Source organism: Thalassophryne amazonica, chromosome 9 (genome assembly GCF_902500255.1).
Source record: "Thalassophryne amazonica chromosome 9, fThaAma1.1, whole genome shotgun sequence".
NCBI classification, from domain to species: Eukaryota; Metazoa; Chordata; class Actinopteri; order Batrachoidiformes; family Batrachoididae; genus Thalassophryne; species Thalassophryne amazonica.
Window position 1 is genome coordinate 29,485,007 of NC_047111.1, and position 18,175 is coordinate 29,503,181.

General features: G+C 47.7%; 1 long non-coding RNA gene across 1 annotated transcript; it reads left to right on the forward strand.

Moving 5' to 3' along the window:
• The first annotated feature begins 2,299 nt into the window (after positions 1-2,299).
• Positions 2,300-17,006, forward strand: LOC117516954. Its single transcript, XR_004562597.1, has 3 exons — positions 2,300-2,839; positions 13,116-13,121; positions 16,997-17,006. It is a non-coding gene; the product is annotated as an uncharacterized LOC117516954 (long non-coding RNA).
• The last annotated feature ends 1,169 nt before the right edge of the window (positions 17,007-18,175 follow it).

The following is an 18,175-nucleotide window of genomic DNA, read 5'->3' on the forward strand; positions in this document are numbered from 1 at the left end:
TTAACAGCTGGGCATGTTCAAACTTGTCCTGTAATGCGTCCAACGGAGGTGCTGTGCTGTGGCACCGCGCGATGAGCGGCTGGGTGGCAACGCGTGAATCCGTCCGCACGTCTTTCATTACAAAATCTCCTTTAACAGTGGAATGTCCGGATAAACTGCTGATCCCGACCTCTTCTGAAACTTCTCTGTTCTCTCACGACGTCCTGGGTCAACAGAGGCTTAAATTTGGAAGTTTTCAGCTCGAAACAGGCTGACGACGGCGGCTCAGGCTGCAGCGCGCCGTCCGGCACTGTGGGCTGTCCTTAAAGCGATAGTAACACTCCTTAATCTCTCATTAGCCATTAAAATTTTCACTGAAAACCGTCTGGATTTCTCGAATGGTGTCCACATGGATGTGTCTCACAGTTTCTGAAAAACGTTTGATCAAGCAAAGCGCCAGTCTCTCAGAAGAAGTCAGACAAAGGAATTCCGACGGGAGGGGTGGACCAGTGCTCACTCAAAGCCTGCCCACAGGCGAATGATGCAACCGACAGGCGTGAAAAAACTCCTGCATGCGCACGAGGGTTCATGCTTGTCTGACGCAATCACACGTGATTCAAATCCATATAGTTTTTGAAAAAAATAAAAAGGTCGGTTTCTTTTCTAATAGACCTCGTATGTATCATAGTTTTGGTTGTAACACTGAATTGTGTGTGAATTGTGCCAAGGAGGGAATCTCTTTAGGGTCAGTGACCCTATGGCCTTGTTTAGAGAAGTGTTTCATAAATGTTAAAAAATTCATATATTTCCAGTTTAGTTGAATAATAAATTTAATTTTGTCTCTTATTTGTTTTTGTCTATAAGCACATGCAATATCAATATCAGTGCTCAGATGACAGTAGCTTCTGGGAAAGGTGCAAGTTGCAATAAACTGTGATGCCAAGCGCTAAGGATACATGCTATCCAGTCACAGCAGATGAAACTTTTTTTAACTACTGAGCAAACATCATTGTTCGACTTTTTAGGTTCAATGATTCCACGGCGTGTAGATGTTATGGCATCAGTGACCCCATAGCCTTGGCGGAGGTTTGCACTCTCTGAGTGCTTCTAGTTTTTCTTACTTTTAAGGACTTCACCAGGGTGAGTGTTCTGTACTAAATACTATGACATAATAATCTGTTAAGATGAAATAAAAAACTTCAATAACTATAGGCTCATAAGACTAATATTAAAACAAGGATAATATACTGTACTCAGCCTCTGAATATTTCAGACCTGCTCCTAAGTTGCAATTACTATTTGTCCGGACCACATTAGGAGATTAAATTATTTGTTATATAAACTGCACCAGAATGCAGGAATTTTATGTATGGGCCGTTATCCATTGCTAATATGCGTTTTTTTTATTTTTTTTTTTATCACTCTGACAATGAATGCAACTTTTACAAGCAATGTTTTCACTCTGAAATCATGGGAAATTGTATATCTGGACAACTAGATTTTAAAAATTTAAAAAATGTGCTAAGCACCCCTAAAACTGGAAGTCTAAAATCGCCTTTGTATATGAGTACATGAACATGAGATTTACAGATAAATTTTCTGATCTATTTACATGAAATGTCCACCACAAGCTCGATTTTTAAAAAGGCACTTTGGATCTAGACAGCAGGCTGACCACGAGGTGAGATGTTACATCACACGAGCTCAGTGTGAAGTGATGTTACAGAACGATTCGATTCCATGGGACTTTCATTGCGGTGATGACTGTAGCTGGTATTGGTCACAGTAAAGCTCTCTGGTCATTTCTCAGCTTTGGCTTACTGTGGATAAAGTCATCAAAAAGCAAATGGGGAGAAACAAACTCTGTTCTTTATATTTTGAACCAGCAGAAGTCCATTTCTCTTGTAAACTCTGTTGCAGCTATTCAAATATGAGATTTACATGCAGATAGGAATGCTATTTTGAACCCAAGATGGCACCATGAGTCATGTGACAGATTTTTTTCAACTCGTCGTTGCCACTCTATCATTTTAGGCACACTAGTATTCCCATTTCCTCGACTACAACCCCAATTCCAATGAAGTTGGGACGTTGTGTAAAATGTAAATAAAAACAGAATACAATGATTTGCAAATTCTCTTGTCATGATTCTTAGGGGAGCTTGGCACAGCAGGAGTCAGGAGGCACAATGCAGACTCACAAGCAGGTGGTAGGATGTAAAAGGATTTATCATGAATTCTGTCTGGACACAAAAAGGCAGTCTGCAAGGCAAACGTACAGGCAGGTGTAATACAAAGGTGTCGTCAAAAATACAGGCTGATGTCAGAGCACGGCAATCAAAGTTACAAGGGCTAAGACAAAAGGCAAGGTCAAGAAAAACAGGCACAGTCAGCAACGAGGAACTAGGGCTCGTAACTTGGAACACAGATGCGTGAGCTGGAACGGAGAAAGTAACATCAACGATCAAGCAAGTGAAAAGAAAACTAGCAGGGCTTAAATACACAGTGGTTTAATTAGGATGTGATTTGAAACAGGTGTGGTGAGCTGGCAGGAGGAGGGCCTGGACAAAGAAAGATGAGACACTATGAGACAAGAAAGTGCAGTGACAAGTGGGTGAGGAGATGACAGAGAAAACGGGGTGCAGGACAAGAAAGTGCAGTGATTAGAGGGAGACGTTGATACAAATGAAACTGGACATGAATACATGAGAACAGAGATGGGGAGTGTAGATGAGGGAGTGCAGAGACAACATGGACATGACTAATAACCAAAAACTAACAATACTAAAGTAACAAGACAGAAAAGAACTAATGGACAAAGGATGCATGGACTCTTTACAAGAAAAGATGAATACTTGACCGTAAAAAGAAAAGCAGACATCAAAAAAGGTCAAAATTAGAACAGAACTGACATGAATAATACAAGCGAAGACTAATGTGGTAAACCTGACAAATCAAACTAGTGACATAAGCAATCATGAAACAATCAAAAACAGTGGATCAAAACTAAATCAGAATGGAACTCAACATGTGGTTGAAATGTAATGAACTGAAAACAACAAGCTGTGACAAAAGCAATGATCAACAAAAATCAAAGACAGTGGATCAAAGACTAAACTAAACAAGAAAGGAACTCAACATGTGGCTGAAGTGGGACGAACAGAAAACCAGCAGCTGTGACAAATCAAAATAAACAGATGATCAAAAAAATCAGACAAAAGTACTCAACAAAGACAAAGTGACAGAAAATCATAATGATCACGGACAGAGTAGGGGCAAATCATGACTACTAAGTATGCATGAACAAGAGTCGTCATACTCAACACAACTTTCTTTTTAAATTTTTTGTTTTTTTTAATTTGTGATGAAACTGCAATTTTTTCAATCATTTACTTATTTTTACTACCTAACATTCTTGGCAACTTCCACACAGAGTTAAACAATATTGATTAAGGGGTGTGTGTGTGTGTGTGTGTGTGTGTGTGTGTGTGTGTGTGTGTGTGTGTGTGTGTGTGTGTGTGTGTGCGTGTGTGTGTGTGTGTGTGCATGACTGTGTGTGGATGTGTGTATGACTGAGTGACTGTGTGAGAGGGAGAGAAAGAGGTTGTTCGACTGACCAATTTATTTTTATAAACTGCAGTGAGAAAGTCAGATGCTGCATGCAGCCATGTTCAGTAAAAATATTAATATCGGCTACTTTGTGTGTTCAGCTATATGTGTGTATGTGTGTAAGTGGCCTGTAAGACTGTTTATTTTTTAATGATCTGTGTGAACTTGGTGATTCATGCAAACATCCACTGATGGCAAACAGGGAAATAAAATGTCAGCCTTGATCACTGTATTCTTCTCAAAAGCACCGCGTTTAGTAGGAGCAACGTTTTTCAACTGACTTTATATCACCAACAAAACAAAGAGCAAACAAACGTTTAAAAAATGAAAAACTAAATTAAAAAAACTTGACTGGACTGGAGGCAGTGACCAAGGCGACAGGAGCTGTTTTCAGCTCTGTCTTGTCCAAAGCACCGTGTATGATACAAAACAAGTTCACGAAGTAACTTTACCATACAAACCGAAAAAGAGGCGAGCTGAAGAAAACTTAAGGAGTACTGAGAGATCAACGTGAGGTAGAATCAAACCAAGCACAGAGAGAGATCATGTCTATGTGTCTGCCACAAGCTGCAGAGTGCAGAGAGATGTGTCTGTGTAGGGAGGGGCGGGCGCTGTGTGTGACTGGCCAGTCACAGAGCATGTGGACAGTCAGTTAGCCAATGACAATTTTCCTTCAGCACGAGCACAGATATTGACAAGTTTTACTCGTACCGGATACTCATCTGAAAAGAGTATCCGGCTCAACCCTACCGAGTTTCATTGAGTTCTCAGTCTGGCAACGTGGACGGCCTTGTTGGGTGGATCTCAAGCCACACTTTTTTTTCCCTCAGATAAAATAGTGATTAGAGTAAAACAGAATCATAAGTATGTACAGAATTGATTGAGTTAATTTTGCAAAATCAATATAAACAGAATGGTGAATATATCAATGATACACTGATGACACAATAAAGCATAAAAGCTTATTTTCATTGTGGTCCATGTGAACATTGAGGAGCTCGATTAAACATGTACAGATTGCAAAGACATTATAATCTCATCAATTAATGTAAGCAGCTATAAGTGTATCGTTCATATATATATATATATATATATATATATATATATGTATGTATAAGACCTTAATAAATTAAAGTAAATAGCAATTGTATGTCTGTGGAAGTGTAGACGGCAACTAATTTAGCACCAATTTTCAGAAAAGAAAACAACAACAAATTTAGCACCAAGATTCCGACTAGAAAATAATGACCTATAAGATAACCTCACATTGCTCATAGCTAGGAGCTATGTTGTCGGGGGCTTCGTGCCCCTGGTTGGGTCACCCATGCCAAACAGGTCCTAGGTGACGGGTCAGATAAAGGGCAGTTCAGAAGCTCCCATGACCAACATGAAATCAAGGACCGAGGTGTCGCCCGGTATGACAGAGCCGGAGCCCCACCCTGGAGCCAGGCCTGGGGTTGGGGCTTGTGTGCGAGCGCGTGGTGGTCAGGCCTTAGCCCACGGGGCCCGGGCAGGCTCAGCCCAAAAGAGCAATGTAGGCCCACCCTCCTGTGGGTTCAACACCTGCAGAGGGGGCCATGGGGGTCAGGTGCAGAGAGGACTGGGTGGCAGTTGAGGGCGGGTGGCCCGGCAACCCGGTCCGCGCTCACAGCATCTGGCTGTTGGGAAATGGAATGTCACCTTGCTGGGGGGGAAGGAGCCTGAGCTTGTGCGGGAGGTTGAGAGGTGCCGACTCGACATAGTCGGGTTCACTTCCACGCACAGCTTGGGCTCTGGTACCCAACTCCTGGAGGGGGCTGGACGCTCCACTTTTCTGTCATTGCCCAGGTAAAGAGACAGGCTGAGCTGTCGACCAATCACCACCTGGTGGTGAGTTGGATCCACTGGAAGGGGAGGAAGCTGGTCAGACATGGCATGCCCAAACGTATCGTCAGGGTCTGCTGGGAAGGACTGGTGGAACCCTCTGTCAACGAGGTCTTCAACTCCCATCTCCAGGTGAGCTTCTCCCAGATCCCGGGGGAGGTTGGAAACATGGAGTCCTAGTGGACCATGTTCTCCACCTCCATTGTCGATGCAGCTGCCCATAGCTGTGGTCGCAAGGTCTCTGGAGCCTGTCGCGGTGGCAATCCCCAAACCTGGTGGTGGACACCGGAAGGAATGGATGCCATCAAGCTGAAGAAGGAGTCCAGCTTGTCTTTGTTGGTAAGTGGGACCCCGGAGGCACCTGGCAGTTACCAGCAGGCCAAGCGTGCTGCAGCTTGTGCGGTCGCAGAGGCAAAAACATGGGTCTGAGAGGAGTTCGGGGAGGCCATGGAGGAGGACTATTGGTCGGCCGCAAAGAAATTCTGGCAAACTCTCCGACGCCTCAGGAGGCAGAAGCAGCTCTCCGCAAACACTGTCTATAGTGCGGGTGGGGAGCTGTTGACCCTGACTGGGGATTTTGTCGGGCGGTGGAAGGAATACTTCGAGGATCTCCTCAATCCCATTGTCATGGCTTCTGAAGAGGAAGCAGAGACTGGGGACTCAGAGGCGGACTCATCCATCACCCAGGCCGAATTCACCGAGATGGTCAGAAAGCTCCTTGGTGGTTATTTGTAAATTATGGTGGAAAATAAGTATTTGGTCAATAACAAAAGTTCAACTCAATACTTTGTACCATAATCTTTGTTGGCAATGACAGAGGTCAAATGTTTCTTGTAAGTCTTCACCAGGTTTGCACACACTGCAGTATTTTGGCCCATTCCCCCATGCAGATCTCCTCAAGAGCAGTGATGTTTTGGGGCTGTCGCTGGGCAACATGAACTTTCAACTCCCTCCGCAAATTTTCTATGGGGTTGAGGTCAAGTTCCTGGCCACTCCAGGAACTTGAAATGCTTTGTATGGAGCCACTCCTTCATTTCCTGAGCAGTGTGTTTGAGATCATTGTCATGCTGGAAGACCCAGCCACGTTGCATCTTCAATGGTCTCACTGAAGGAAGGAGGTTCTGACTTAAAATCTCATGATACATGGCCCTTTCATTCTTACCTTAAGACGGAGCAGTCGTCCTGTCCCCTTTGCAGAAAAACAGCCCCAAAGCATGATGTTTCAACCCCCATGCTTCACAGTAGATATGGTGTTCTTGGGATGCAGCTCAGCTTTCGTCTTCCTCCAAACACGACGAGTTGAGTTTTTACCAAAAAGTTCCATTTTGGTTTCATCTGACCACATGATATTCTCTCAGTCCTTTTGTGGATCATCCATATGTTCTCTGGCAAACTTCAGACGGGCCTGGACATGTACTGGCTTAAGCAGGGGGACACAGCTGGCACTGAAGGATTTGATTTCCTGTCTGCCAAGTATGTAGCCTTTGTTACTTTGGTCCCAGCTCTCTGCAGGTCATTCATCAGGTCCCTCCATGTAGTTCTGGGATTTTTGTTCACCATTCTCATGATCATTTTGACCCCACGGGATGACATCTTGCGTGGAGCCCCAGATTGAGGGAGATTATCAATGGTCTTGTATATCTTCCATTTTCTTGCACTTGCTCCAACAGTTGATTTATTCACACCAGTCTGCTTGACTATTGTAGATTCACTCTTCCCAGCCTGGTGCAGGTCTACAGTTTTCTTCCTGGTGTCCTTCGACAGCTCTTTGGTCTTGGTCATGGTTGAGTTTGGAGTCTGACTGTTTAAGGCTGTGGACAGTGTTGTGTGGGCTGCTGAGGAGGAGGTACTGCTGGCCCACCACCACCAGAGGGCGCCCTGCCTGGAATGCGGGCTCCAGGCACCAGAGGGCGCTGCCGCCTCACAGGAGCAGCCAAGGTGACAGCTGTCACCCATTAACCAAAACAGCTGACATCCATCAGCGGAGGGGTATATCAGCTGGACGGCATCTCCACCTCATTGCCGAGATATCGCTCTATCAAAGAGGTAACGATCTCAGCCAAACGTGCTATTAACTGAAGCCGTAATACTTGTTGCTTGTTTGTAGGACAGCTGACTACTGGACTGGACATATTTGGATAAGTACTCACCTTCCTACATTTCCATATTGTTTTTGACGAGAGGTGGAGGTGGTGTCTCCACCCTCTGTGTTGCTGGGTGCAGCCGCACCCACACCTGACTGTTTCTGTTCCTCGCCAGCAGTACCGGATCCGACGAGCGGAGGCAGTGGCCACCTGGGAGTTCGGGACTTGGCGGCTCCAGTATTCCCGGGGTTCGGTGGCAGAGGAAATCGGGTTGGTTCCGGTTCGACTTGGACAGACGTCTCCTATCGTCGAGCCTGCCCACACGACACCGCTGTAATTGGACTCAATCTCAATATTGTAATCGGTTGTGTTTGTTGTGCCTATTTCACAACAGTAAAAACAGTGTTATTTGACTCCTCCATTGTCCGTTCATTTGCACCCCCTGTTGTGGGTCCGTGTTCCTACACTTTCACAACAGGATATCTCGGCCAGCGTCATGGATCCCGAGGGGCGTCAACTGGCTGTTGAATGGCCAATGGAAGAACAGGGCGCACAGGCGTCCTCAGGAGGGGTGATCGGTGAGTTGCAGCGGATCCTCACCGCTTTCACGACTCGGTTGGATTTGATGACCGAGCAGAACGTCCTCCTGAACCGCAGGGTGGAGGCTCTCGCCGCGCAGGTGGAAGCGCGCCCTCCGGGCGCCGCTGCGGCTCTCTCTCCCGTCGACCCTGTGCGTAATAGTGATGTTCCACTGGTCGTTCAGCGACCCCTCCCACCTTCCCCTGAAGCTTACATAAGCCCCCCAGAGCCGTACGGAGGCTGTGTGGAGACGTGCGCAGATTTTCTTATGCAGTGTTCGCTCGTATTCGCACAGCGTCCCGTCATGTACGCGACAGATGCTAGCAAAGTAGCTTATGTAATAAACCTGCTTCGCGGCGAGGCACGCGCTTGGGCTACAGCGCTCTGGGAGCAGAATTCACGGCTCCTTCTGACATATGATGGGTTTGTGAGGGAGTTCAGAACCGTGTTCGATCATCCTAATAGAGGAGAAACCGCTTCAGCCGTGCTACTGTCAATGAGACAGGGGCGTCGGAGCGCAGCTGCCTATGCAGTCGACTTCCGCATCGCGGCTGCGAGGTCCGGTTGGAATAGCACTGCTCTCCGCGCCGCCTTTGTAAACGGACTGTCTTTGGTTCTTAAGGAGCACCTGGTGGCTAAGGACGAACCGCGGGATTTAGATGGGCTCATCGATCTTGTCATACGGCTAGACAACCGGTTAGAAGAACGTCGTCGGGAACGAGACGAAGGGCGTGGCCGGGCATGCGCCGTCCCTCTCCCTTCCGGTTCCGACCGCGCTCCGCCTTCCCCACGCTCCACGGCCCCCGCGCTCCGTGTGGCTACAGCTCCCCCTGCTGACGAAGCTATGGACACGAGCAGGGCAACATTTAGGGCACCAGATGCACAGAGGAGGCGGGCCCGCGGAGTATGTTTTGTTTGTGGCTCGATAGAGCATCATGTGAGAGACTGCCCCGAGCGGTTAAACACCAACGCCCGCCCCTAGAGACTGGGCTAGGGGTGGGCCGAGACATTCACGTGGGACACACCCACATTGCTACACGACTCCCAGTTACGATCCTTTATGAGGAATCAACCCTGAAGGCCCCAGCACTGGTGGACACGGGCTCTGAGGGGAATCTGTTGGACAGCACATGGGCCAGGGAGATAGGGCTCCCTCTGGTGGCGCTTACCTTGCCTGTGCAGGTTCGAGCACTAGATGGCTCCCTACTCCCTCCAATCACACACAAGACACCCCCTGTAACTCTGGTGGTGTCAGGGAATCACCGGGAGGAGATCGAGTTTTTTGTGACTCCTGCCACCTCCCGTGTGATTTTAGGATTTCCCTGGATGTTGAAGCACAATCCCCGGATTGATTGGCCGTCCGGGGTAGTGGTTCAGTGGAGCAAAACCTGCCATCGGGTGTGTCTAGGTTCCTCGGTTCCTCCCGGCTCCCAGGCTAAGGAGGAGGTCAGAGTCCCGCCCAATCTGGGGATGGTGCCGGTGGAGTACCACGACCTTGTCGACGTGTTCAGCAAGGATCTGGCGCTCACTCTTCCCCCCCACCGTCCGTATGATTGTGCCATTGATTTGGTTCCGGGCAGTGAGTTCCCGTCCAGTAGGCTGTACAACCTCTCACGGCCTGAGCGCGAATCAATGGAGACCTACATCTGGGACTCGTTACCGCCGGGTTGATCCGGAATTCCACCTCCCCGATGGGTGCAGGTTTCTTTTTTGTGGGTAAAAAAGACGGCAGACTTCGTCCATGCATCGATTACAGGGGACTGAACGATATCACGGTTCGCAATCGATACCCGTTGCCCCTGTTGGATTCGGTGTTCACACCCCTGCATGGAGCCCGAATTTTCACCAAGCTTGATCTCAGAAACGCGTATCACCTGGTTCGGATCCGGAAGGGAGACGAGTGGAAGACGGCATTCAACACCCCCTTAGGTCACTTTGAGTACCTGGTCATGCCGTTCGGTCTCACAAACGCTCCCGCGGCTTTCCAAGCGTTGGTTAATGATGTCTTGCGGGATTTCCTGCACCGGTTCGTCTTTGTATACCTAGACGATATACTCATCTTTTCTCCGGATCCTGAGACCCATGTCAAGCATGTACGTCAGCTCCTGCAGCGGTTGTTGGAGAACCGGCTGTTTGTGAAGGGCGAGAAGTGTGAGTTCCACCGCACGTCTTTGTCCTTCCTGGGGTTCATCATCTCCTCCAACTCCGTCGCTCCTGATCCGGCCAAGGTTGCGGCGGTGAGAGACTGGCCCCAACCCACAAGCCGTAGGAAGTTGCAACAGTTCCTAGGCTTTGCTAATTTCTACAGGAGGTTCATTAAGGCCTATAGTCAGGTAGTTAGCCCCCTGACAGCCCTGACCTCGCCAAAAGTTCCCTTCACCTGGTCGGATCGTTGCGATGCCGCGTTCAAGGAGTTGAAACGGCGCTTCTCGTCTGCACCCGTTCTGGTGCAGCCCGATCCTAGTCGCCAGTTAGTGGTTGAAGTGGACGCCTCGGACTCAGGGATAGGAGCCGTGCTGTCCCAGAGCGGGAAGACCGATAAGGTCCTTCACCCGTGTGCCTATTTTCCCCGCAGGTTGACCCCGGCCGAACGGAACTATGACGTCGGCAATCGAGAACTCCTTGCGGTGAAAGAGGCTCTTGAGGAGTGGAGACATCTGTTGGAGGGAACGTCCGTGCCATTCACGGTTTTCACTGACCACCGGAACCTGGAGTATATCAGGACCGCCAAGCGGCTGAATCCCAGGCAAGCCCGCTGGTCACTGTTCTTCGGCCGTTTTGACTTCCGGATAACCTACCGTCCCGGGACCAAGAATCAGAGATCGGATGCGTTGTCCCGGGTACATGAAGACGAAGTCAGAACGGAGTCGTCGGATCCCCCGGATCCCATCATCCCGGAGTCCACTATCGTGGCCACCCTCACCTGGGACGTGGAGAAGACCGTCCGGGAGGCCCTGGCACGAGACCCGGACCCCGGAACCGGGCCGAGGAATAAACTCTACGTCCCACCAGAAGCAAGGGCTGCGGTCCTGGACTTCTGTCACGGTTCTAAGTTCTCCTGTTATCCTGGGGTGAAAAGAACCGTGGCAGTCGTCCGGCAACGCTTCTGGTGGGTGTCCCTGGAGACCGACGTCCGGGATTATATCCAGGCCTGTACCACCTGCGCCAGGGGCAAAGCCGACCACCGCAAAACATCGGGATTGCTACAGCCCCTGCCCGTACCTCATCGCCCCTGGTCTCACATCGGCCTGGATTTCGTCACGGGCCTCCCGCCGTCCCAGGGAAACACCGTCATCCTCACGATAGTGGACCGATTCTCCAAGGCGGCCCACTTCGTGGCCCTCCCGAAGCTCCCAACGGCCCAGGAGACAGCGGACCTCCTGGTCCACCACGTCATCCGGCTGCATGGGATACCATCAGACATCGTCTCCGATCGCGGTCCCCAGTTCTCCTCGCACGTCTGGAGGAGCTTCTGCCGGGAACTGGGGGCCACGGTCAGTCTCTCGTCCGGGTATCACCCCCAAACCAACGGGCAAGCAGAACGGGCCAATCAGGAGATGGAGCAGACCCTACGTTGTGTGACAGCCGCGCACCCGGCGGCCTGGAGTACTCATCTGGCCTGGATCAAGTACGCCCACAACAGTCAAGTGTCATCAGCCACCGGCCTCTCCCCTTTTGAGGTGTGTTTGGGGTATCAGCCCCCATTGTTTCTGGTGGTTGAGGGAGAGGTCGGTGTGCCCTCGGTCCAGGCCCACCTGCGGAAGTGCCGTCGGGTGTGGCGTGCCGCCCGTTCTGTTTTGTTGAAGACCCGGATGAGGGCGAAGACCCATGCAGACCGGCGGCGGACCCCGGCTCCTACGTATCGTCCCGGGCAGGAAGTGTGGTTGTCCACCAAGGACATCCCACTGCAAGTACCCTCCCCGAAACTAAAGGACCGATACATAGGACCGTACAGAATCCTCAAAGTCATCAATCCCGCCGCAGTGAGGCTTCAGCTTCCGGCCTCACTGCGGATCCATCCCGTGTTCCATGTCTCAAGAATCAAACCACATCACACCTCACCCCTCTGTACTCCGGGTCCGGCACCACCTCCTGCCCGGATCATCGATGGCGAGCCGGCCTGGACTGTGCGCCGGCTTCTGGATGTTCGACGGATGGGCCGGGGTTTTCAATACCTGGTGGACTGGGAGGGGTACGGCCCTGAAGAACGCTCCTGGGTGAAGAGGAGCTTCATCCTGGACCCGGCCCTCCTGGCCGATTTCTACCGCCGCCACCCGGACAAGCCTGGTCGGGCGCCAGGAGGCGCCCGTTGAGGGGGGGGGTCCTGTTGTGTGGGCCGCTGAGGAGGAGGTACTGCTGGCCCACCACCACCAGAGGGCGCCCTGCCTGGAGTGCGGGCTCCAGGCACCAGAGGGCGCTGCCGCCTCACAGGAGCAGCCAAGGTGACAGCTGTCACCCATTAACCAAAACAGCTGACATCCATCAGCGGAGGGGTATATCAGCTGGACGGCATCTCCACCTCATTGCCGAGATATCGCTCTATCAAAGAGGTAACGATCTCAGCCAAACGTGCTATTAACTGAAGCCGTAATACTTGTTGCTTGTTTGTAGGACAGCTGACTACTGGACTGGACATATTTGGATAAGTACTCACCTTCCTACATTTCCATATTGTTTTTGACGAGAGGTGGAGGTGGTGTCTCCACCCTCCGTGTTGCTGGGTGCAGCCGCACCCACACCTGACTGTTTCTGTTCCTCGCCAGCAGTACCGGATCCGACGAGCGGAGGCAGTGGCCACCTGGGAGTTCAGGACTTGGCGGCTCCAGTATTCCCGGGGTTCGGTGGCAGAGGAAATCGGTAATTGGACTCAATCTCAATATTGTAATCGGTTGTGTTTGTTGTGCCTATTTCACAACAGTAAAAACAGTGTTATTTGACTCCTCCATTGTCCGTTCATTTGTGCCCCCTGTTGTGGGTCCGTGTTCCTACACTTTCACAACAGACAGGTGTCTTTTATACAGATAACCAGTTCAAACAGGTGCCATTAATACAGGTAAAAGGTGGAGGACAGAAGAGCTTCTTGAAGATGTTACAGGACCGTGAGAGCCACCAATCTTGCTTGTTTGTGGGTGACCAAATACTTATTTTGCACCATAATTTACAATTAAATTCTTTAAAAATCCTACAGTTTGATTTCCTGGATTTTTTTTCTCATTTTGTCTTTCATAGTTGAAGTGTATCTATGATGAAAATTACAGACCTCTCTCATCTTTCTAAGTAGGAGAACCTGCACAATCAGGGGCTGACTAAATACTTTTTTGCCCCACTGTAAATGACTATTTTGGGGTTCATTTTCAGTTCAACTTTTAAAAAAAATGGTACCAGTTTGTTTCCCATGTCATGAGAATTCAGGATACATATAGTTTTTAGGGCTACATATTATAGTTTGAGAGTTTATCCCGGAAAGACAGACAGACAGACGTAGCCATTTATGTATGTAGATGATTTTTGTACAAAAGTTTCAGATATCTGATGCTGAGATAGATGATGACTGGAGTGCAGTTTGAAGCAGAAACGAGGTGATAATCAGTGAACCGCAGCTAATGACGCATGCGCAATGAAGGCAGGGGAGCCTGATTTTTAGGGGGGACCGTTCGGTTGGCGACATTGGATCCACAGATAGATATTAGGGCATGGAAGGCTCCACTGAATTTTGGAGGTGATCTGGATCCAGATTGGCGGACGTCAGAAATCTCTAATTGCTGTTATCATTAAATACATGCAGACCTACATGGCTAGAAATTGCCAGGAAAAATTGTTTATTTTATACGACCCCATACAGTACATATTAGGGTTGTACCGGATACTCAATCAATCAATCAATCAACATTTATTTATAAAGCGCTTTACAGCACCGACTGGTGTCCAAAGTGCTTAACATTAAAAACACAAATTTACAAAATAAAACACATATAAAATAAAATTTTAAAACAACACATAAAAAAAGAACATAAAAATAACAGAACATGTCACCTCCCCACTAAGTGTTAAAAGCCAGTTTAAATAAGTCTTTAACTTAGATTTAAAAAGTGCTAGGTCAGGAATAGTACGTAACTCAAGAGGTAGCTCATTCCACATTCTGGGGCCAGCTACCGCGAAAGCATGATCACCCCAGCGTTTATATCTTGACCTTGGAACATCTAAGTAAAGCTGGCCAGACGCCCTTAACGTCCTACTGTAGGTGCGCAAAGTTAAAATTTCAGACAAGTAGGGAGGTGCAAGGCCATAAATAGCTTTAAAAACAAACATTAAAATTTTAAAATCAATTCTAAAATGAACTGGAAGCCAGTGGAGTGAGTATAGGATGGGCGCAATATGCTCACGTCTGAAACAAGTATCTGGTACGGATAAAGCATTTTTGACAAGCACGAGCATGATCGAATAAAACTCATCAATATCTGTTCTCGTGCTGAAGGAAAATTCTCATTGGCTAACTGACTGTCTTCACGCTCTGTGATTGGCCAGTCACACACAGCGCCCGCCCCTCCCAACACAGATATGTCTCACTGCAGCTTCTCTCTCTCTCTCTCTCTCTCTCTCTCTCTCTCACACACACACACACACACACACACACAAACACACACACACACACACACACACACACACACACACGATCTCTTTCTGTGCTTGGCTGGATTCTGCCTCACGTTGCTCTGTCAGTACTCTTGCCCAGCTTAAGTTTTCTTCAGTTCGCCTCTTTTTCGGTTTATCTGATATTTAACTCTCTGGGGTCCAAGGGCATTTTTGGACAGTTCACTTGCCTGGCATAAATGTTTTATTATTGCTGTTAACAGCTCTCCCTGCATCCCACAATCAAGTTTTATGTCTCTTTTTATTCAGGACAACCTGTGCTTTCAGAATATATATGTATATATATTTTGTTGTGTTTTATAAGTGTAATAAAGGTTTACAATCAGAAATAGGCAAGGAAAAAATAAAGCAAAAAATAATTTTCCAAGCACATTTATTCAAAACACACAGCAAACTATAATAAACTGTTTTGACACTTTATAAAGGTAATTTGAGGTCTTGTGTGAAGGACTGTACAACAAAAAGGTTCAACAATCAACACAAATGCACATTTTGAACAATATACACAAAATGGTCTATGCATTTTGTTATTTTCATATGGTAAACAGTGCTTTACGCAGAGAAAGCAACAGAGTTATTCAGTAACATTCACATGCAAACTAGTGGAGCAATACTGATAGTTACAGCACATGAGATTGTCATCAGAGGCTCTCGTCTGCTTTCACCGATCACTGTGCATAATGGCACAGGGTGCACTGAGTATGTACTAATAGTATGTACTCATTGGAGCACCCAGGGGGCTATTCAAACAGGCCAACTAGTAACATATCACTCCTGAAAATGATCTTTGACTTTTCACGTGAGGTAAATCTGCCCTACGATTGGATTTTGGAAAACTATGTGACGGTGAACCAATTCCAATTGGACACTTACATTGCGAACATCATTGACACAGCTTCTATGAGGAGTACAAAGATGGCCGATGGCTGGCTCAAAAGTCCGCAGTTATCTTTTCAGCAAAAAAAAAAAAAAAGTAAGTTTCTATCTCATGTCATTAAAAAATTATTTATAATTTAGTAAAGCTTGGTCTTAGCCGTTATATACGATGGCGTCGGCCCCAGAGGGTTAAAGTTATTTGGTGAACTTGTTTCGTATCATACACAGTGCTTTTAACAAGACAGAGCTGAAAACAGCTCCTGTCACAACCTCCGGTCTGTTTTTTTATTCATTTATTTATTTTTTAACCTTTTGTTTGCTCTTGATTTTGTTCGTGATATGAAGTCAGTTGGACAACTTTGCTCCTACTGAACGCGGTGCTTTTGAGAAGAATACAGTGTACAAGGCTGACATATTATTTCCCTGTTTGCCATCACTGGATGTTTGCATGAATCATGAAGTTGAAACAGATCATTAAAAAATAAACAGTCTTACCGACCACTTACACAGATACATACATATAGCTGAACAAACTACCCTATATTCTGAGGAACTCTGAGGACTCTGAGGAAGATGTGACTCTCACATCGAAACGTTAGACCCGTTGTACATTTTTGTTTTCAGCACCTTATTAAACTTTCCAGCACTTATTTCTGTGTTGCACCAGTTATTTTTCTCTTTTATCATATATTAATATTTTTATTGAATATGGCTGCATGCAGTATCTGACACTTTCTCACTGCAGTTCATAAAAATAAATTGGTCAGTCAAACAACCTCTCTCTCTCTCCCTCAGTCACACACACATGCACACACAGACAGACAGTCATGCACACACACACACCTTAGTCAACATTGTTTAACTCTGTGTGGAAAAAAAAATCCCAAGAACGTTAGGTAGAAAAATAAATAAATAATTTTTAAAAAATCACAGTTTGATCATAAAATTTTAAAAAAAGAAAGTTGTGTTGAGTATGACAACTCTTGTTCATGCATACTTTGTAATTCATAATTTCCTACAACATTGAATGTTTATTCTGAGACAGTTCTGTTATTCATTCATACACGTAAGAATATTAATGTTCTGAGTTTATAAAAAACTTGTTCTATAAACAATTCCTTTACTATTGTGATCAACAACATTGAATCTCAATTCTGAGGCTGTTCTGTAAATATTCATTCATACACTTAAGAATATTCATGTTCTGAGTTTATAAAAAAAAATAAAAACTTGTTCTGTAAATAGTGTTGTGAAGGTGTAGGAACACGGACCCACAACAGGGGGTGTTAAATGAACGGACAATGGATAAGCCAAACAGTAACAATTTAATGTTGTGACGTGCACAACAGAATACAGACAAACACAGTTTTGGTACCACAGACAATTATATGTAGCGTGACGTGTCGGCAGGCTTGAGGATAGGAGACATACGTCCCGAACCGAGCCGGATCCCACACGGCCTTCACCGCCAACGGATCTGAAGAACAACGGAGCCGCCAAGTCCTGGATCCCCAGGTGGCCACCGTCTCCAGCTGTCAGACCTGGTACTGCTGGCAGAGAACAGAAACAGTATTGATGAGTGTGAATTTGCACACTCAGTAATCCAACAGTCTGTGTTCTTTTGGGAGGGAGCACCTCCACCTCCAATCACACACTCGTGCAGCTCCTGTCTAACCACTTATCTGGTTGGAGTGTGAAGCGAAGCCGTCGCTGATCACACCAAACGCCAATCCCTCAGATAAGGCAACACCACAGGAAAACGGCTGCAAAGAAGTTCAGACCATTAATCAATGTTTTGTTCAGCAGAGAAAATTACCTCTCTAGTGGCTGATTTCTCGGCGGGGAGGTGGAGTTGTAGTCCGGCCTTTATGGTGGTGGTGATGAACTGTGGATGAGTGACAGCTGGTGCTGATGATGAGTGACAGCTGTCACTCCCGGTTGCTCCGACGCCCTCTCGTGCTTGAAGCCCGCACTTCAAGCAGGGCACTATCTGGTGGTGGTGGGCCAGCAGTACCTCCTCTTCAGCGGCCCACACAACAGGACCCCCCCCTCAACGGGTGCCTCCTGGCGCCCGACCAGGCTTGTCCGGGTGACGGGTGTAGAAGTTGGCCAGGAGGCCCGGGTCCAGGACGAAGCTCCTCTTCACCCAGGAGCGCTCTTCGGATCCATAACCCTCCCAGTCCACCAGATACTGAAACCCCCGGCCCTTTCGACGGACGTCCAGGAGCCTGCGCACGGTCCAGGCAGGCTGTCCATCAATGATCCGGGCAGGAGGCGGCGCCGGTCCGGGGGTGCAGAGAGTTGATGTGTGGTAGGGTTTGATTCGTGAAACATGGAACACTGGATGAATCCACAGTGAAGCTGGTAGCTTCAGCTTCACTGCGGCCGGACCGAGGACTTTAAGTATGGAAAATGGTCCAATGAACCTGTCCTTTAGTTTTTGGGATTCTACCTGTAGTGGAATGTCCTTCGTGGATAGCCAAACCGCCTGCCCGGGCTGATACGTAGGGGCCGGGGCACGCCAGCGGTCTGCAT